Source organism: Bos grunniens, chromosome 5 (assembly GCF_055505025.1).
Source record: "Bos grunniens cultivar Pamir isolate PY7600 chromosome 5, Bosgru_T2T1.0, whole genome shotgun sequence".
Taxonomy (NCBI): Eukaryota; Metazoa; Chordata; class Mammalia; order Artiodactyla; family Bovidae; genus Bos; species Bos grunniens.
Genome location: NC_141169.1, coordinates 68,045,174 through 68,067,136, shown reverse-complemented (window position 1 = coordinate 68,067,136; position 21,963 = coordinate 68,045,174).

Below are 21,963 nucleotides of genomic sequence, written 5' to 3'. Positions count from 1 at the left end.
CCTTACTAGAGTACAAGTAACACATAAATGAAATATAAATTCATTGAATTTACCCAGTAATATATATATCTTAATATGTCATCCTGTCTTAGACACCCAAAATGCAAATACAGCTGACCATTGAACAATGAAGGGTAAGGGGTACCAACCCTTCTGCACAGTCTAAAATCCATGAATGACTAATAGCCCTCTGTATCCATAGTTCCCTTAGATTCATGGCACCTAATCTATGTATTCAACCAACCAAGAACTGTGCGGTACTGTAGTATTTACTCTTGGGAAAAAAAATCTCTGTATAAGCAGACCCATGGAGTTCAACTTTGTTGTTCAAGGATCCACTAGAATATTTATGTCTTGAATTGTTTTTATTGTAAAGTTAAGAAAAAAGTCATCTAAATGTAATCTGTTTATAGTTTAAAAATCAGTCAGATGATGAAACATCAGCATGTTTATGTTGAATGTGAATGAATATTCTAAGTTGTTTTTATAAAAATGTGCTTCTATGTATCTTCATGACAAAGGAGAGATAGGTTCGTCCCTTGTGGCTCCATAGTTGTGTCTCTACAGAGTTGGATTCAGCTAATACGCTGGAAAAAACTGCTGAGATCAGTCTCAGGTTCTTGCCTTCTTCCTCCTCTGCTGCCCTTCCCCTGCTGCACTGCTCCCCATTCCAGCCCCTTTCTGCCAGTGCATGCCTCACCAGCCCCTGTGAACCAGGAATCAGCAAGAAACCCCACAGAGCATCTCTTTCATTTGACAAGTGTCAAGGATCTGGCAACAACAGGATGAAGCTGCAGTCTGAAAACGGAAAAGGATAAAAGTGTTGGGGGAAAATAAAAACCCTTCTGGAAGCTCGTACCTTATAGAGAAATCTGGGCTTGAAGGAGAGGATTATAAAGATTGAACGCAACAGAACCATTTCAAGTGACCAGGAAACCTTTCTTCAGACCTCCTTAGAAAAATGTGCTGTTCAGAAGCCAGATGCTACTGTGAGCTGTCCCTGAGTGACTTCCATTTCAAGTGTATCAGTATAGCAGTAAAACACAGAATCTGAAATGTTGAGTTCTAGATAATGGTGATTCGTATAGATTTTCAAAAGGAACCTGGAAACATGGTCTGTTTCTTTGCTCTGTAAGGATGCTTTGGTTATTCTCTATGTAGGTGAGATAGGGCAAGTGCTGGGAGAGAGTTCCTTGAGAGAAGACGCACACAAGAAGTGACAAGACGTTATGTCTGCACTGCTTAGCATGCTAGCCACCAGCCCCATGCAGCAATTCAAATGTAAAGTACTTAAAATATTAAATTTAGTTTTTCACTTGCACTAGCCACATTTCAAAAATTTACTAGCTACATCTGACTGGTGGCCACTACCAAAGCACACATCTAGAACATTTCCATCTGTGTAGAAAGCTCTTAGTGCTGTTTAAAGGGATACTTACATTTTAGGGGGTTTCTCTGGTGGCTCAGTTGGTAAACAGTCTGCCTGCAGTGCAGGAGACCTGGGTTCAATCCCTGGATTGGGAAGATCCTTTAGAGAATGGAATGGCAACCCACTCAGGTATTCTTGCCTGGGGAATCCTATGGACAGAGGAACCTGTTGGACTATAGACCATGGGGTCACAAAGAGCTTTCACCAGTTTACACTTTACATTTTAGAGAGGTGGATGGTTAAGCAGAGATGATTAAGCAGTAGACAGAAAAGAAGAAAATCAGAAGTATGGATGGAGAGCCAGAGAGGGCAACATCTAAAGAGACAACATGAGCTACAAAAGTAGGGAACATACCAAATAGAGAAATGCTGCCCAGCAGACAAGGAGGAGGAGGATACAGAAGTAATTACTGGCTTAGGTGATTAAGGTTTGGTGCCGACTATGTGGAGAGCAGTTTCAGTAGTGGAGGCAGAATTCAAATAGGAGTTTGGAACGAGAAAATAGAGGTGATCAGGGTAAACCATACTTACTTTTTCCAGAAGTCTGGCTGTGTAAAGGGAAAAGAAAAATAAGATAGCCATAGTAGAGCTAAAAGGTCTGACTCACTTTGGGGTATAGAAGAAGAGATGGAAATTCCCAACAGAAACAGAAACATGGACAATTACTACAGTGTCGTATGGGGAGAAGTGACAAGGGCTGAAATGAAGAGGCCAGGTCAAGGCTGGATTGAGTTTTTTGTTTTGTTGTGTATTTTTTTTTCTTTCTTTTTTATGTGGATCATTTAAAAAGTCTTTATTGGACTTATTACAATATTGTTTCTGTTTCATGTTTTGGTGTTTTGGCCCCAAGGCATGTGGGATCTTAGGTCCCCAACCAGGAATCAAGCCCATACCCTTGGCATTGGAAGGCAAAGTCTTAACTGCTGGACCACTGGGGAAGTCTCTGGATTGAATCTTAACAAAGAAAAGAGGACAGGAAGAGTTGGGTGAGTGGAAAGAGAGAGGAGGAACGTGAAGGAGTTCATGGTAGATGGCTGCATCAGAAGTGGTCATGCTGGGAATGGCTCCTGAGGTTGTGGAGACTGGAGAAGGTTCATGTGGTTACCCTGGCAGGTCCACAGAGGTGAGGAAATGAGTGCTAAGGGAATTAATGTGGTATTCCCTTCTAAGTACCATGTAGGATTTTACATGGAGAACTTCTGCAGACAACATCTTAACACCAAATCATGACTACATGAAAGGGTAAGAATTTCTGGGTAACCTAGTAATGACATAAGTTGGGAAAGGAAGGGAGACTCTATAGCACACCTCAGCTCAGTCCATGGATGAGTCTATGCCACTCTCCACAGAATTAATACTGATTGCCACTTCCTGTTTGCCCAACCAGCTTGAGAGTCACTTCAAGCTGTTTATTTTTTCCCAGTAATGCATTTTTAGTGTTTTATGAATTGATATCTATGAGAAAATAATATTTTGCTCAAAATAAGAGGGTAGATCCATAATCAGCTCCTCTCATGTTCCAGGTTAGTGTTTATTAATGATTCTTTCAAATTGGATGCCCCAGGATTAAGTAGATTAGATGCTTTGAGGATTTAGTCATTGATTGTAACTAAGAATAACCACATTTCATAGATGATAGACTTTGTTAAGAACCACATTAGGCAGTTTGCACAGCTTACCTTTTAATCCATAAAATGCTGCAAAGGAGATATTATTCTTTCTCTTTCTCTTTACCTTTTATAAACACACGAGGGAACTGAGGCTTAAAGGAACTGAATGGGACTAATCAATGGTGACGTCTGGCATGAAGCTCAGGAATGTAGGACTTCCGAATTATTCTGTTGCCCCTACCTTTTCTGGACAAAAGTACATGGAAAACACCATGGCAGGTGCTCTTTGATCAAAAATGGAAATGTAGGAAAAAATGAAATGTTTTTCCTACAGTTAGAATTTTAGAGTAGAGAGAAAAAAGATGACAATTACAAGCCAGTGGCAGTCAAAAGGATAATGCTAATTAGATGGAATGGAAGATGCCCCTAGTTACTATATTCCGTATCGACTTCCAGGGCCCATGGGCAGGAACTCTCAAACTATGGTCTATCAAAGGTCTCGTAGTTCCTAGACTGCTCTTGTGTAATATTCAAGACAATTTAAAGTAGTTCCTTGACCTCTGCATGCTTAAAATGTATATCCTGTGGTTCCAGTCATCTCACTGGTGCTAAGCTCTAGGTACTGAAAGTGAAAGTGAAGTCGCTCAGTCGTGTCTGACTCTTTGTGACCCCATGGACTGTAGCCTGCCAGGCTCCTCCTCCATCCATGGGATTTTCCAGGCAAGAATACTGGAGTGGGTTGCCATTTCCTTCTCCAGGAGATCTTCCAGACCCAGGGATTGAACCCAGGTCTCCCACATTGTAGGCAGACGTTTTACTGTCTGAGCCACCAGGGAAGTCCTAGGTACTGAGGACACAGTAAATAGCAAATAGAACCTGCCCACGTCCTCAGTGAGTTGATAGTCTAGCTGGTGATGTAGGTATTTTCCTAAATGATTAAAAATATAAAACGAAAATGACAGTTGTTATTTTATGGCACTGACTCTCTTTTTGCCTGTGAGACCTCTCTTGACTGGCTCATTAAACCAGTGCCTCCTCTGCTGATTTATTCCAGTGAGGCAGTTCTTTTTCAGCCATGAATAGGAGGGAGGATCTTGGGGGACTTGGCTATGGTAAAATGGTCTGCAAACTAAAGATATTTGGGAACCACTGACATATAGCAAGGCCCCGAGAATTGCATTAGAGAACATTTCAATTCCCCATCTCTCTTTCTCAGAGTTCATACATTTGCATGCAGAGAACGTGAAGGCCAAGGTCAGAAAGCAGTTTGATGTAAAACCTCTCAGGAGCAAATCAGCATTGCCTTACCCTAAAAATGCAAAAATAGATGCAAACTTAGGTATTTTTATCTTGCGCTGTGTATGTGGAATAAATGCTTATTTTCTGACTGCACAGAGATCTTTCTCTCTTTTGAGAGAAATTATCTGCTGATTAAGCCTTCTACTTTGGGGACAGTGAGCTTGAAATCTTGACTGGGCTCTTAAATCTTCATTCTAAGAGCACCAGGTGTATTTTCTGATGGAATAAGGAGGTGTTTATTTAAAGAGATCAAAAAGTTCATCCTGCTTGGGACAGCACTAACAGTACTCACAACAAATTTATGTTCACCTTTTATGCATCAAGGGCAGAGAGCATCCTGGTACTTGGCTTTGATGAGCCATATTCACATGGACTAAGTCACTCATTTTGAGAAAAAGAAGATGGAAACCAGTTTATTTAAAGAAAGGCATTTGGTTGTGAAAACTGGGCATCTCGCATTGGGTTGCAGCCTCTCAGAAGAAGAAAAAAATAATTACAGTTGACTTTAAAATACTACGGACTCCCTATCATCACCTATCTGAAAGGAAGCAAAGAAAAAGGGACAGAGCTTGAAGCTGGCAAAGATAAAAAATCCCAACTTTTGTGAATGTATAGGCATTCAACTCACACTGTTCATTAACACACATATTGCTAACGTTTGGCAATGAAGCGGACATTTTTCTTGAGTAGGGTCGAAAAACTAATTATTCACCATATGGTGGTTGGCGCAGCAACAATTGCTAAAGTCGTGGAAGCAAAGGGAAGTTGGCTGAGTGATTTCTTTGGGCAGTTTGCACAGCTCTGACTCTCTTGACATATGCCATTCATGTGGCCTCTGGAGAACAGATGGGCCAGGGCTGGGAACGGAGGGGACGTCGTGGCTGGGATCTGGTGGCAGCCCTTGTCTCTTTATCCTTCAGAATGACTTGGAGTCACATGGCATGTGAAAATAACAAGTAGGGGATTGTACTCAGAGGATTTCCCTGCCTTCTTTTATAAAGCCACAGCGTAATTTTGACTGCCTTTTCGTATTTTGTTTATTAAAGGGATCAGGGTTTTAGATGAAAGAGATTCCTTGGTTGTGGGTAGAGTCTAGCCTGTGCCAGTGACCCTTGCTCATTGTCAGCAGGAAAAATGCTGGCAGTTTGGTAAGGGATAAGAAAATAGAGGGTTTTTTAAAATTAAAATTTAAATTACTCCTTGTTTGTTCTCCTCCCATTTGTAAATCTCACATTAGCAGGTTAAGATAAGAGCTGGTTCAGATAGGATACTCAAACCTTCTGAAGCGAGTTAGTATGGGTTATTATTATTATTTTCTCTTCAGAGGATCCCAGGCAGCAATGTTGAGAGTCAGATGCACATTGAATAGATACGGCTTGGGTGCTTTCTGGATATTACATTGTCCAAAAGAAACAAGATAGAAGAAGGAGGGAAAAAGTCACCAATTAGAGAGTATCTGGGTATTAATATGCATAAAACAGATTAAACTGAAATTGTTCACTCAGTAACTTCAGTTTTAATTAAGAAGCACTAGCAGTTAGGAAGGGCCTGCAAGCTACAGCCTTGGGAAGGTACTTAGGCTGCCATTCTTGCTTTGCAATGATAGCCCTGGAACTCATACTAAATATAGGGCCTTGTTCTTGGTCATAATTCTGGACTTTGACTTCCAAAGCTGACTCCTCACAGAGAGACATCTTGAATGACAACTACGGTGTTTTACATTTCAGAGCTTTTAAAAGCTTGGTGAAATTTGCTTGGTGAATTGAAATGAAAGAATTACAGGCATTTTTTTCTTGTCTTCCTACATTTTGTTATTTTATCATTGAAAATTCGATCCTAGTACAAGAAGACGATCTTGAAACCAGGTGGTTAAACAACAGAAAAGTATTTTCTCATAGTTCTGGGAGCTGGAAGTCTGAAATCAAGCTGTGGGCAGGGCATGCTCCCTACAGGAGGGTTCTCCCTTGCCCCTTTTGTGTTTCTGGTCTTTGGCAGCAATCCTTTGTGTTCCTTAGTTTTCAGCTGCATCATTTGATCATCATCAAATGACCTCACTGGATGTCTCTGGGGCTCTTCTTCCTTTCTAAGGACACTGGTCATACTAGACTAAGGGCCCACTACTATTCCAATTGGTCTCATCTTAACTTACACCTACATTGCATCCTTAAAGACTCTTTTCAAATAGGTCACTTTCACAGGTACATAGTTAGGACTTGAATAGCTCTTTCTGGGGACAAAATTCAACTCATAGCAGGTGCCTTGCATGGGACAGGTATGGCTGAGAAGACAGTAGCAACCAGCTAGACCTAATCCTGCCCCTGGGGAGCCTCTGCGAAATAGACAGAAAAGCAAGCTCATACAGCGTTTTTGGGTAGTTGCTGTTCAGTCGCTCAGTCGTGTCCGACTCTCGATCCCAGACTGCCGCACGATGGGCTTCCCTGTCCTTCACCATCTCCTAGAGTTTGCTCAAACTCATGTCCATTGAGTTGGTGATGCCATCCAACCATCTCATTCTCTGTCATTCCTTTCTCCTCAGGCCTTCAATATTTCCCAGCATCAGGGTCTTTTCCAATGAGTTAGCTCTTTGTATTAGGTGGCCAGAATATTGGAGCTTTAGCTTCAGCATCAGTCCTTCTGATGAATATTCAGGGTTGATTTCCTTTAGGATTTTCAGGTAGGGATAAGTACTATTTAGAAAATCAGACAGGGTAAAAATACTAAAATATAGGTGGCTATTTTAACTGGAGCAGTCAGTAAAGGACTCCTTTCCACCCCCTCAGATTTATTGAGGTGTGACTAACAAATAAAAATTGTATATACTTAAAGTGCGGAAGATGATATTTTGATACATGTATACATTGTGAAATGATTCCCAAATTCAAACTAATTAACATATTAATCTCTTCACATAGTTACCATATGTTTATTAATTTTTTTGTGGTGAAGACACTTATGACCTACTCTTGTAGCAAATTTCAAGTATACAATGCTGTATTATTAACTACAGTCACCCTTTAGTCTCCAGAATTTATTTATCTGATAACCAAAGTTTGTATCCTTGGACCAGCATCTCACCATATTTCCCCCCTACCTAGCCCTTGGTAACCATTTTTCCACTCTGTTTCTGTGTGTCCAACCTTATAGTTTCCACCTGTAAGTGAGATCACACAGTATTTGTCTTTCTGTGTCTGGCTTATTTCACTCAGTATAATGTTCTCCAGGTTTCCATGTTCATTTATGTTGTTGCAAATGGCAGATTTCCTTTTTTTTAAGGCTTAATATTATTTACACTACATAATATTAATATTTATATTCATATATATATACATTTTCATTATCATTCATCTGTTGATGAACACTTATTTCCATATTTTAGTTATCGTGAACACTGCTGTACTGCTGTACATGGGAGTGCAGATAATCTCTTTGAGATAGTAATTTCATCTCTTTGTGTATATATCCAGAAATGGGATTGCTGGATGATTCAGTAGTGCTATCTTTTATTTTTTGAGGTTTATCCATTCTGTTTTCTATAATGACTATATAAATTTACATTATCACCAACCATGTTTAAGAGTTGCCTTTTCTCTACATCCTTGCCAACACTTATCATTTGGCTTTTTGATAATAGCCATACTACCAGGTGTAGAGTGATATCTCATTGTGGTTTTGATTTGCATTCTCTGATGATTAGTGATATTGAACACCTTTTCATATACCTCTTGGACATTTATATGTTTTCTTTAGAAAAATGTCTATGCAGGTCCTATACCCATTTTTTTTAATAAGCTGGTTTCTTTTTTTGTTATTGAGTTATATGGGTTTTAGATATCAGTCACTTTTCAAATATATGGTTTGCAAATATATTTTATCATTCTACAGGTTGTATTTTCATTTCATTGATTGTTTCCTTTGCTATGCAGAGGTTTTTTGTTTGTTTGATGTAGTCTGACTTGTTTACTTTTTTTTTTTTTGCCTATGCTTCTGATATGATATCCAAAAAATAATTGCCAAGACCAATGTCATGGAGCTTTTCCTCTGTTTTCTTCTAGGTGTTTGACATTTAAGTCTTTAATCGATGTTGAGTTGGGTTTTCTATATGGTGTAAAATACAGATTCAATTTCATTGTTTTGCATTTGGGAATCTAGTTTTCCTAACACTATTTGTTGAAGAGACTTTCTTTTCTCCTTTGCCTTTGTCCTGGCGCCTTTGTCCAAAATAGGTTGGCTGGATGTGCATGGGTTTACTTCTTTCTTTGCTTTCTGTTTTGTTTCATTGGCCTATATATCTGTTTTATGCCAATACCATACTGTTTTGGTCACTGTAGTGTGGTAATATTATTTGAAATCAGGAAATATGATACCTCCAGCTCTGTTTTTCTTTAGGTAGGCAGGGCATTTGGTAGCTCCATACAAATTTTAGGATTTTTTTTCTATTTCTGTAAAAAATGTCATTGAAATTTTGATAGGGATTGCACTGGATCTAGATTCATTGCAATAGAGATTGCACTGAATCTGAAGATCACTGAGGGCAGTGCTCTGAAGATCACTTTGTTGGAAGTTTGCTAGAACTCAAGATCAATTTGTTAGATAATAAGGACATTTTGACAATATTAATCCTAACTCATGAATACAGGATATCTTTTCATTTATTTGTGTCCTTATTTTCTTTCATCAATGTTTTATAGTGTTCAGTGTATAGATATTTGACCTCCTTGGTTCAATTTATTCCTAAGTATTTTATTTTTTGAATTTTTTATAAATGGGATTGTTTTCTTAATTTTTTGGAAAGTTCATTACTAGTATATAGGAACACGGTGGAGTTTGTATGTTGGCTTTTGTATTCTATCAGTTCAGTTAAGTTCAGTCGCTCAGTCATGTCCGACTCTTTGCGACCCCATGAATTGCAGCACGCCAGGCCTCCCTGTCCATCACCAACTCCCAGAGCTCACTCAAACTCATGTCCATCAAGTCAGTGATGCCATCCAGCCATCTCATCCTCTGTCATCCCCTTCTCCTCCTGCCCCTAATCCCTCCAAGCATCAGAGTCTTTTCCAATGAGTCAACTCTTCGCATGAGGTGGACAAAGTACTGGAGTTTCAGCCTCAGCATCAGTCCTTTCAAAGAACACCCAGGACTGATCTCCTTTAGAATGGACTGGTTGGATCTCCTTGCAGGCCAAGGGACTCTCAAGAGTCTTCTCCAACACCACAGTTCAAAAGCATCAAGTCTTTGGTGATGAGCTTTCTTCACAGTCCAACTCTCACATCCATACATGACCACTGGAAAAATCATAGCCTTGACTAGACAGACCTTTGCTGACAAAGTAATGTCTCTGCTTTTGAATATACTATCTAGGTTGGTCATAAGTTTCCTTCCAAGGAGTAAGCGTCTTTGAATTTCATGGCTGCAACCACCACCTGCAGTGATTTGGGAGCCCCCAAAAATAAAGTCTGACACTGTTTCCACTGTTTCTCCACCTATTTTTGCCATGAAGTGATGGGACCAGATACCATGATCTTTGTTTTCTGAATGTTGAGCCTTAAGCCAACTTTTTCACTCTCCTCTTTCACTTTCATCAAGAGGCTTTTGAGTTCCTCTTCACTTTCTGCCATAAGGGTGGTGTCATCTGCATATCTGAGGTTATTGATATTTCTCCTGGCAATCTTGATTCCAGCTGTGCTTCTTCCAGCCCAGCATGTCTCATGATGTACTCTGTATATAAGTTAAATAAGCAGGGTGACAATATATAGCCTTGACGCACTCCTTTTCCTATTTGGAACCAGTCTGTTGTTCCATGTCCAATTCTAACTGTTGTTTTCTGACCTGCATATAGGTTTCTCAAGAGGCAGGTCAGGTGGTCTGGTATTCCCATCTTTTTCAGAATTTTCCACAGTTTTCCCTACTTTCTGCAATTTAAGTCTAAATTTGGCAATAAGGAGTTCATGACATGAGCGAATTTATCTATTAGTTTTAACAGTTTTTTGGTGGAGCCTTTGGGCTTCTCTGGTGGCTCAGAGGTTAAAGCGTCTGCCTCCAATGCGGGAGACCCGGGTTTGATCCCTAGATCAGGAAAATCCCCTGGAGAAGGAAACGGTGACCCACTCCAGTATTCTTGCCTGGAGAATCCCATGGACGGATAAGCCTGGTATGCTACAGTCCACAGGGTCGCAAAGAGTTGGACATGACTGAGCGACTTCACTTTCACTTTAGGATTTTCTATCATGTAACCTACATGTAAGATAAGATCGTGTAATCTACAAACAGAGATAATTTTCCTTTTTCTTTTCTGATTTGGATTCCTTTAATTTTTTTTCTTGCCTAATTGTTGTGACTAAGACTTCTAATATTGTGATTAATAAAAGTGGTGAGAGTAGATACCCTTGTCTTATTCCTAATCTTAGAGAAAAAGCTGAAAACCATTGTGTGTGATGTTAGCTATGGGTTTGTCTTGTATGGCCTTTGTTATGTTGAGGTACATTCCTTCTATACCTAATTTATTGAAAGTTTTTATCATGAAAGAATGTAGAAGTTTGTCAGATTTTTTTTTTCTGCAGCTATTGAGATGATAATGACTTTTATCCCTCATTTTGTTAATGTGAAAGTGAAAGTGAAGTCGCTCAGTTGTGCCCAACTCTTTGCAACCCCATGGATAGTAGCCTGCACCAAGCTCCTCCATCCATGGGATTTTCAAGGCAAGAGTACTGGAGTGGGTTGCCATTTCCTTCTCCAGGGAATCTTCCCAACCCAGGGATCGAACCCAGGTCTCTCACATTGTAGACAGACGCTTTACCGTCTGAGCCACCAGGGAAGTTGATTTGTGTATGTTGAACTATCCTTGCAACCCAGGGATGGGTCCCATTTGATTGCAGTATATGATTCATTTATTGTACTGCTGAATTCAGTTTGCTAGGTTTTTTTTTTTTTTTTTTTTGAGAATTTTTGCCATCTATGTTCATCAGTATTTTGGCCTGTGATTTTCTTTCCTTGTAGTGTTCTTGCCTGATTTTGGTATCAGAGTATTGCTGGCTTTGTAAAGTGAACTTAGAAATGTTTCTTCCTTTTCAATTTTTTTGGGAGAGTTTGAGGAGGATTGGTATTAATTCTTCCCTAAATGTTTGGTGGAATTCACCAGTAGAGCCACCTGGTTCTGTACTTTTCTTTTGGGGGGAAGATTTTGGATAGTTAAGGACTCTCAATGGCTAAGTCAGCAACTTGCCTGTGCTGTTCTTAGTCTTCCATTTCAAACTCACCTGCACTTCATTGCCTAAAGGATTTTCCCCAAACACTGCTTTCACCACTCTGACTTAGTGCCTCTGGAACAGAAGAAAGTTACTTTAGAAGAAAGCTTCAGTGCTGCTATCAGTGGAATGAGATGATTGTGAGAGTTAAGTGAGCTAGTTTTGTGGAAGGTACTAAGCTCAGTACCCAGCACACACACAGGTCCTTGAGAAGCAAATGCTCCAGTGTGTGAGGTTTTTCATTTTCTTCTTTTACTCCTTCTTTCTTTATACTTCTTTTGAACAAACTTTTTTCACTGTCATTCTCTTTTCTTCCTCTGTGTATTTCTTATAACTTCTCTTTCCCAATTTCTGTTAATTGAAATCCTCACCATTTTTCAGAGCCCATTTCAAAGTCTGTGCATCTCCCCACTGCATAGGGTGGGAAGGTTAGAACCCATTCACTTAAGACTTCTCTGTAGGACTTTACACCTCCAAGCCTACACTTCTACGCTGTGTCCTAACTCATCTCCCCCGGTTGGCAAGGACTATTTCTATGTCCAGCTCTTTTGTTTAATTCCTTATCTTTAGGATGCTGACACATTTGGCTGTTGTTCATACTTTTTCTAAGATAAATATTTATTTGCTAATGGACTTGAATTTTATTAACCTAATCTTAGATTTGCTGAGGGTCAGAACTGTATTTGGAGCAGTGGATTGGACATATGAGTCTTATGCTCTTTTCCTAAGAAAGGTATAATCTAAGACAGTGATTCTACAGGCCAGTCTGGCCTTCAGATGTGCACTGTTTTCCTTGTAAAGCAGATTAAAAAGAAAGAAAGACAACAAACTCACCAGAAAAAAGTATAAGTAGGTGGATATTAAGGTTTTTTGTTTTTCTTTTCAGAACAAATAACTTACATGTTTATATTTGTGTTATCTACTTAACTCTATAGATATTTGAAGTTGTTAACACCTGTTGAAGCTGAAACTCCAATACTTTGGCCATCTGATGTGAAGAGCTGACTCTTTGGAAAAGACATTGATGTTGGGAAAGGTTGAGGGCAGGAGGAGAAGCGGACGACAGAAGATGAGATGCTTGGATGATATCACCGACTCAATGGACGTGGGTTTGGGTGGACTCCAGGAGTTGGTGATGGACAGGGAGGCCTGGCGTGCTGCAGTTCATGGGGTCGCAAAGAGTCGGACATGACTGAGTGACTGAACTGACTGACTGAACACCTGGTCTACAGGTAGAAATGTAATATTTGAACATGAATCAATACGTGAGAGCAAGAGCAATGTGTTCCATGATTTATAAGGAACTTTCTCGCACATTGTACTTGAATCTTGTGTCAAGTTCCCAAGATAGAGGGAAATAGTTATCCTTGTTTTATGGGTGATATTACTAAGGTTCAGAGAGTTTGATTTCATTTCTGTTCACCTGTCATGAAAGAGCTAATGCTGCTGCTGTGTGTGCCCTCAGTCATGTCGGACTCTCTGAGATCCCAGGGACTATATCCCACCATTCTCTGTTCATGGAACTTTCCAGCCAAGGATACTGGAATGGGTTGCCATTTCCTACTCCAGGGGATCTGATCTTCCCATCCCAGGGGTCAAATCTGCATCTCTAACTTCTGCATTGGGAGATGGGTTCTTTACCACTAACACCGTCTGAGAAGCCCAAATGAGCTAATATTCATCCCCAAATCTTCTGTCTCTACATTTAGTTGCACCTCTATAGTCATGAAAATAGTGCATTATTGTTCAAAACTTTTACTACCTTGAATTATGGGAGGATTTTACTTCTCTGCCTCATTGACATAGGGTTGGCCATGTAACTTGTTTTGGCCAATGAGATATGAAGAGAAGTGTGTCACTTCTGTGCAGAAATTGTGAGAGCTGTGTCTTTTCCGTCTGCTCTGATACCAGCAGTGTTCCACGTAGAGCCTGCTCCTCTGCAGGAGACCCAGGATGAAGTTGATGTGGAGCAGAGCTAATGCCAACTTGTAGATGAACAGGAATATAGAATGAGAATAATTCTTTATTTCTATTAACCACAAAATCAGAGGATTGTTTGTTACTGCAGCATAAGTGAGTCTTAAACTGACGCATTAATATAGCTTGAAACCAAGTGCTAGATGATTTCTTATGAGCAGTAGAGCTAGAAGAGTCTTTCAGATAATCCTACTTACATGGCTGGAGCAATCAGTCATAAACATAACACAATAATGGATGACTACTTTAATCATCCTAGCTTCCCTCCCCTTCTAGAAAAAGTCTGGTCCTGTGTTTCTACAGTGGTATCATGCTGTAGACATGTAATAGACCAGAATCTTTTCTGATTCTAACTATCTTGTGCCATATGCCAGAGAAGCAGGTTCAATCTTTGGGTCAGGAAGATCCCCTGGAGGTAGGCATGGCAATCCATTCCAGTATTTATGCCTGGAGAATTCTATGGACAGAGGAGCCTGGTGGGTTACAGTCCATAAGGTCGCAAACAGTCAGACACGAATGAAGCGACTTAGCAGAGCACAGCACAACCTTCAGGAACCTGATGTTTCTGAGCTTCAGTTATCTCATCTGTAAAATGGGAATATTAATGTTTACTAACCCTACATGCCAGAACTACGGTGAGATGCTCCTATCCCATTGGTGCAGGTTTCCACAACAGCGTTTGTTACACTATGTGGCAACAGTATGTTTGCTTATTTTGCTCCTTCTGGACTGGAGTCTCTAGAAGGTAGAGATGGGGTTTCATTTAGTTATTCCAATAAGACCACTCTTTAGCACAATGCCTTGCACAGAGTAGATGGTAACATGAATTGTTAGGCGAAAGTTGTAAGTCTTCTTTGAGAGTGAATGATGCATGCATCAAAGAGGCAGTAGATGTCTTGTTGACTTTCATGAAAGCATACCCAGTCATGTCTGCCTCTGTGCACTCTGGAGAAATGGGAGTGCTAAAAGTTTGTAGAGGAGTAGTCATTAATCCCTCCCCATCCAAGTGAGAGTAGATGTAAGAAGACAGAATAGAATCAAAGCCTAAATTTTACCAGCTAATGATAAAGCTGGATGGAGAAAGGCAGTTTTACCTGGTGTGCTTACAGCATGAGCATTAAAAGGACCAGGTGAGTCCATCCTGCACAAGAGCAGCAGGCATATAAGAAAACAGGAGCATGACAAAAGGAAAACATTCTATTTTCCTGCTTTGGAGAACAGTGATTCCTGTAGCTGGCAATCTGGCCAGTCTTACCCTGGGAAGAGGAGGAAGCTTGGCGATGGGAGAGACCTGGACATTGAGTTCCTCCTACACTTAAATATAAACACGTGGACACAAAATAGATGAGGGAGGCAGGTTATCTTTGCAAACAAAGGAGTCCAGTAAGGAACACAGATAACTACAATTCATGATGATACAAGTGGCGAGAAATAAAGCACAAGGAGGGTTAGAACAGAGAAAAATGATGAAAAAGGATACAACTAGAAAGCAAAAGATGAGGATTTAGGGATAGAAGTGGTAGACAAGCACAAAGTTGTGCTTGTCTTGGCCAACTATTGAAATAAATTCAGACCATATTGTGCCTCTATTCTGTGGGCTTGAGCAGCCAACCACTTCAGTTTAAAGTTAATGGTTACAGATTATCCAGACTTTAACACCAAGGGACTTATTGACGCTAATGGGTCTAATCCTATTAGAACTCCCTGTGCACTCCTGGGAGCGATTCCTTTACCTCCAGTGGAACTACCTCCTCATTCTTGAATTTACAAAATAAGATAAGACAGTCTAAAAATCATTAGTAACATTAACACAGATGTAGGTCTGCAAAATTAAGAACCACATCTTCTGTATATAGCTCAATCTTCAATAGGATTGACTCATTAAATTTTTTAAATGGAGTATTAAAAGTCTGATACTCATCCCAACCCAACAGTGTAAATAGAGAATGCTTTGATATTGGTCTGAGTATAAGGGAGGGTATTATAAAATCACATGAGAGTTGTTTGTTACTTATATTTTGTCATTGTTTCTATCATTGGAAAGGTGAATGAGCAAAGGAAGTACAACAACATTTTATCTCCTTTAAAAGTTTATGGCACTTTAATTTTCTTACATTTCAGAGTTATAAATCACAGTCTGTTTTGAAGTCTGACATCTTTGCCTACCCAAATGAGTCATTTCACTTGACAATTTCTTTTTATTGCCTTTGTCAAAAAGACTGTCCAAAATGAACAGTGATATTATCATATGCAATATTAGAGTCATAAAAAAGTCTTCAAAGAATATTTATTGACATGGAAAATTTCTAACAGTGGAGAGTTAGGTTAAAGACACATAAACATAAAATCATCTGTATTATTGTAGGTGTTATATATGTATGTGTATGTGTGTGTATATATATATCTCCATGGGTACATATATACATTACACATTTTACATATATTATGTTAATATATATTATAATTATCTATTTGTAAAGAAAGAACAGAGAAAAACCAGAATAAAAATAGCATGAAAATGCTAATAGTGATTATATATTTTTCCTTTTTAATAGTTTCATTTGCCAAATTTTGTGCCATGAGCATCTATGCTTTTATTATTGGCAAATTGAAAGCCTTTCTGTTTGAAAAGACCAATAGCATCATATGGTTTAGTCTCTTTTGGACTACCTTAGTAGCCATTGAAAGAGCAAGGTGACAAACTAAAAGATGTTAAAAATTCGTACACACAAACCTATGGCCCCTGTATTGTGCAAAGGTAGTGCCAGGAGCCCTCTGTGTGTCCCTGTTGGGTCTAGTGCCACCTCCTGTGCTGCCTCAGCCCCGAATGCGTATCTGTCTCACTGTCCTCATCGCATCATTTCACAGTCTCCTCTGCATTTCTCCCCCCACCCCCTGCCAGGTTAGGATATTCTGAAGGGCACAAACCATGCTTTAGCTATCTTTGTAATCCTAGCTTTCGGCATGGTAGCTAGAACATACTAGGTGCTCCATAATTGCTTTCAATTCAGAAATGGTCAAGAATACAGAGGAGGACCAGCTCCCTTTCCTTCCGAGACACTGATTTCACAGTGTTGGAAGAATCTTTGGAATTGGAATCCTCACCCAGGACGGACTGCCCCCTCCACATTCATTCCATTCTGTCAGCACAATGGCTTGCCTCCTCCTAGAGCTAGGAAACCAGTGCTGGGAGAGGAAATGCATTCTGTCACAGCCTGCCTGTACTTACTGGAAAGGTGGTCCATCTAAGTGGTAGTGACTCAGTCGTGTCCGACTCTTTGTGACACCATGGACTGTAGCTCACAAGTTCCTCTGTCCATGGGATTCTCTAGGCAAGAATACTGGAGTGGGTTGCCATGCCCTGCTCTGGGTATCTTTCCTGACCCAGGAATCAAACCAGGATCTCCCACTTTGCAGATTCTTTACTTCCGAGCCACCAGGGAAGTCATCTAAAGAATTGAAATATTCTGCTTGTTAAAAAAAAAAAAAGAATTGAAATATTTTAGGTTCAAGAATTGAAATATTTTAGGTTCAATAAATGTTTTAACTAAATGGAACTGGACTGTGGGGAAAGGATTGGGTTTGTGGGAGGGGGAGAGATGCATTCTGGTATTGCTGTAGAAATAATGAAAGCATAGCTGGAAGAGGATGACTTTAATAAAAGCGTGTTAGTGTGTATGATACTCTTTATATAGCTGGCAGAGATTGAATTTGGAATATAAGACTCTCTGATGTTTTTGTCTGCTCTGATTTCCCTTTTCCTCTACCAGTGACGGTAACATCACCGTCCTCCCCTGCTAGCAGTTTCCTACAACTTAGGTGGGGCGACCCTACTCCAAATTTCCAGGAATGAATAAGTCCATGATCGAGATGAGTTAAATACTCATCAGAGCATTTAATTCTGCTGGGCACTGTGATGCAGGTTTGGGGATTGGCATCTGATACGAGGAGAGACCATGACATCATGTCCTGGTGATTTTACTGAAACTGATGAGAAAGAGGAATGCTTTCTCCTTGATGAGACTGCTAACCTGTTAGGATGTCAGCCTTGAGCATGGGTGACCTACCTTATCCTTATCCTTATCTCCACCAGAGGAGACTTCTTGAGAATGGAGGTGATGCAGGGAAAGTAGTGCCAGAGATGGATCTGAATTCTGAGGGCATCATTTCTACACACTTCAATTCAGTTATTCCTGAGTCAAGATCTTCCTTTTTTTTTTTTCAGTGCAAAGTAATAAGTTCATTTTTTTTTTTTTTTGCTTAAGCCCGTTTGAGTAGATTTTAGTCCTTTGCAGTGAATGGAAATGCATCTAATACAGAGGTCTGTTTTCATTCCTCTGTAGGATTGAATTTCTAGCATTGGAAGAGTCTTTGGAACTGATCCACCCTCACCCAGGACAGACCACCTTTCTCAACATTCACTCAATTCTTTCAGCAATATGGGAATGGAAAACCAGTTCTGGGAGAGATAAGCCATTGTACTCTTGACCGCCTGTATTTACTGGAAAGACGTCTTCAATATCTGGTCTTCATCTGTCCTCTAGAGTAACAGAGGCTAGCGGTTGTTTCCCTTCAGCTATGTGAGTATCACTGAAAACCAGGTTCCTTTCTCAATCAAACTTACCTTCTCCAGACTAAATATCATCTCTCCCTTTCAGTTTAGTTCAGTTCAGTCGCTCAGTCATGTCCGATTCTTTGTGACCCCATGGACTGCAGCACGCCAGGCCTCCCTGTTCATCACCAACTCCTAGAATTTACTCAAACTCATGTCCATTGAATCTGTGATGCCATCCAACCATCTCATCCTTTGTCATCCCCTTCTCTTCCCGCCTTCAATCTTTCCCAGCATCAGGGTCTTTTCAAATGAGTCAGCTCTTTACATCAGATAGCCAAAGTATTGGAGTTTCAGCTTCAACACCCATCCTTCCATTGAATATTCAGGACTGATTTCCTTTAGGATGGACTGATTGGATCTCCTTGCAGTCCAAGGGACTCTCAAGAGTCTTCTCCAACACCACAGTTCAAAAGCATCAATTCTTCGGCACTCAACTTTCTTTATGGTCCAACTTTCACATCCATACATGACCACTGGAAAAACCATAGCCTTGACTAGACAGATCTTTGTTGACAAAGTAATGTCTCTGCTTTTTAATATGCTGTTTAGGTTGGTCATAACTTTCCTTCCAAGGAGTAAGTGTCTTTTAATTTCATGGCTACAGTCACCATCTGCAGTGATTCTGAAGCCCAGAAAAATAAAGTCTGTCACTATTTCCACTGTTTCTCCATCTATTTGCCATGAAGTGATGGGACCAGATGCCATGATCTTAGTTTTCTGAATGTTGAGCTTTAAGCCAGCTTTTTCACTCCCCTCTTTCACCTTCATCAGGAGGCTCTTTAGTTCTTCTTCACTTTCTGCCATAAGGTTGGTGTCATCTGCATATCTGAGGTTATTGATATTTTTCCCAGCAATCTTGATTCCAGCTTGTGCTTCATCCAGCCCAGGGTTTCTCATGATGTACTCTGGATATAAGTTAAATAAGCAGGGTGACAATATACAGCCTTGACATACTCCTTTTCCTATTAGTACAAGGTTTTTCTCTAAGTGTGGTCTGCAGTGTTTTCAGATAGGATATAGGACACTCAGTTTATCCTTCAGATCATTTTTAGTGGTATGAGCATGTCCCATGCAATACATTTTTGTTTATCTGAAATTCAGGCCTACCTAGGCACCCTGGAGTTTTGTCTGTTAAATCTGACAACCCTGACCACAGAAAAGCTGGGCCAGAATCACCTGGGTGCTCTCCACCCTGAAGGTCCTGATTCAAAAGGTATACACTTGTTCACTGAAGCTTGAGAATGACCGCTTTATTTCTCACACTCCTACTTGTCTTTCTCAGGCATGCTCTTCTTAAATAATATTCCACATTTTTGAAATGCTCAAAAGTAAAGCAATCTTAAGCAGCATCAAGGCTCTGGAGTATTTTGTGAAACATATTGAGTGCTTTTTATATACCAGACACAGGTCTAGGTAGTGAACAAGAATACATAGGACCCTGCCTTACGGAATGGACACTGCAGTAGGAAAGCCAGGCAGTAAGCAAGTGAACAAACAAATAGATTATTATATCACTTCAGGCAGAGATAAGTCCTATGTCATTTTCTTCATGTCATATTTCTCCAAGTACAGATAAGGAAAAAGTACTGAGATTTGAGAGGTGATATTTTAGATAATGTGATCAAAGAAGGCCTCTCAGAGGAGGTGAGATTTCTGCAGAGTCTGAAGGAGGCAAGAGGTTGAGCCAATGCCAATGTCCAGGGGAAATAACATTCTAAGTGGAGGTGAGAGCAAAGGCATGGGATCTAGGAGGGAATAATCTCAGGCAGGTCAAGAGGCTAGAGTGGAGCTAAAGAGTGGAGGCTAGAGTGGAGTGTGGTAAGGTGGTAGGTGGGTATGGAGGTAAGAAGGAAGTAGACCACGTCAGATCTTGTGACCATGATTTGTTATTGTTTAGTTGCTCAGTCATGCTCGATTCTTTTGCAACCCCATTAACTATAGCCTGCCAGCCTCCTTTGTCCATGAGATGTCCCAGGCAAGAATACTGGAGTGGGTTGCCATTTCCTTCTCCAGGGGATCTAAGAGGTTTTAATCTTCCCATAAGTGCAGGAGGAAGTCATTGGAAGAGTTTGAACAAAGAATATTTAATTTAATCTGATTTAGCCTTTAAAGACGCCCCTGGTGGCTCCATGGAGAATAGACTGAGGAGCACAAAGTTGGACATTGGACCCTGATGTTGACCTTATTGCAGGGTCTTGGTTCCTGCCTTTGGCAACCTGTTCTTGTCTTACTTTCTCCCAGTCCTCTCTAGAGCTCCATAGCAAATCAGTGGAAGAATATGAGCTCTGACACCCAATGGCCTTGGCCAGCTGTGCCAATTAGTATCTGTGGGATACTAGCCAAGACTCTCAGAGAAGGCAATGGCACCCCACTCCAGTACTCTTGCCTGGAAAATCCCATGGACAGAGGAGCCTGGTAGGCTGAAGTCCATGGGGTCGCTAAGAGTCGGAAACGACTGAGCGACTTCACTTTCACTTTTCACTTTTATGCATTGGAGAAGGCAATGGCAACCCCCTCCAATGTTCTTGCCTGGAGAATCCCAGGGATGGGGGAGCCTAGTGGGCTGCTGTCTATGGGGTCGCACAGAGTCGGACACGACTGAAGCAACTTAGCAGCAGCAGCAGCAGTCAAGACTCTTAACTACCCGGGGCCTTGTTTTCTTAATTTAAAAAAATGAGGATAATAATTTTACCTACTTAATCAGGTTGTTGTGAGAAATTAAATTAGTAAGTACACACAAAATGCCTGGAACAGTTCCTGGCACATCACAATAATAATAAATGCCCAATAAATGTTAGATACTATGATGACTCAGCACAGCACTCTCTTTCTTTCCTTAGGACAATATTACCCACTTCTCCCTATTCATCTCACTAATTTCTGCTCGTCCTGTACACTTCCTATTGTCATAGGAAGTCTTCCCTATCACCTTTGCCCCACTTAATTGGACCCAACAAGTCACAAGTCCAGGAGTAGGGAGACACACTCTTTTGTGATGGCACAGAGTTGTATTCCAAAGGAAAGGTGGAGAAGTAGGGCCATTTTTGGAATGTTCCACCACAGAAGCCAAGAGAAGCATTGCCAAAAGGTGCTGAAACACACACTTTTGGTCATTTAAGTACCCCAAGGGCCTTGTTCCAAGATAACTTAAGCATCATGCTGTGACCTTCAAGGGTGACCTTATAAGAACCAGTTTCCCTGCTGCCCAGAGTGCTGGCTCTTCTCCTGGCTGGATTTGCTAGTTTCTAAAGGGAAACGTTGCAAAAGGCAGTCTGCGGGGATGAGAGCCTGACAGGGCTGTGAGGGAGGAGGACCTGTGCACCAGTGGACACACACACACTGAGCCACGCAATGATCTTTCAGTGGAGACAACTCCAGTTGGGTGGTGAAGCTTGGGGCCACGGGGCTCAGGGTCTATAAACATCAGATCCTGTTAACGCTGCTGTTCTGGCTTTGCCAGAGTTGGTGCTCAGAAAGGGAGTCCCCACACTCTGCCCGTGAATGAGGCCCGCCTGCCAACACCAGTTCCAGCTGTGAACATGTAATCAGCTCTTCTATGGCCCCGAAAGGAGTCCCCGAGGCCTAAATTTAATTTTCATGCATATTTGTCATCTCGCTCTACTTTATGCAAACACAGTTCTGTCGCCAACACAGGCGCCAACTGTTTTGTTTGGATAATTGCTCCAAGTCAACCCCAAACTACAGGGAGCTCCCTTTTTCAGAAAGCACGTTTTGGTTAATTTTCTGTTCACCAAATGATACCTTCCTTCGGCACCTCCTTCAGGGGTTCAG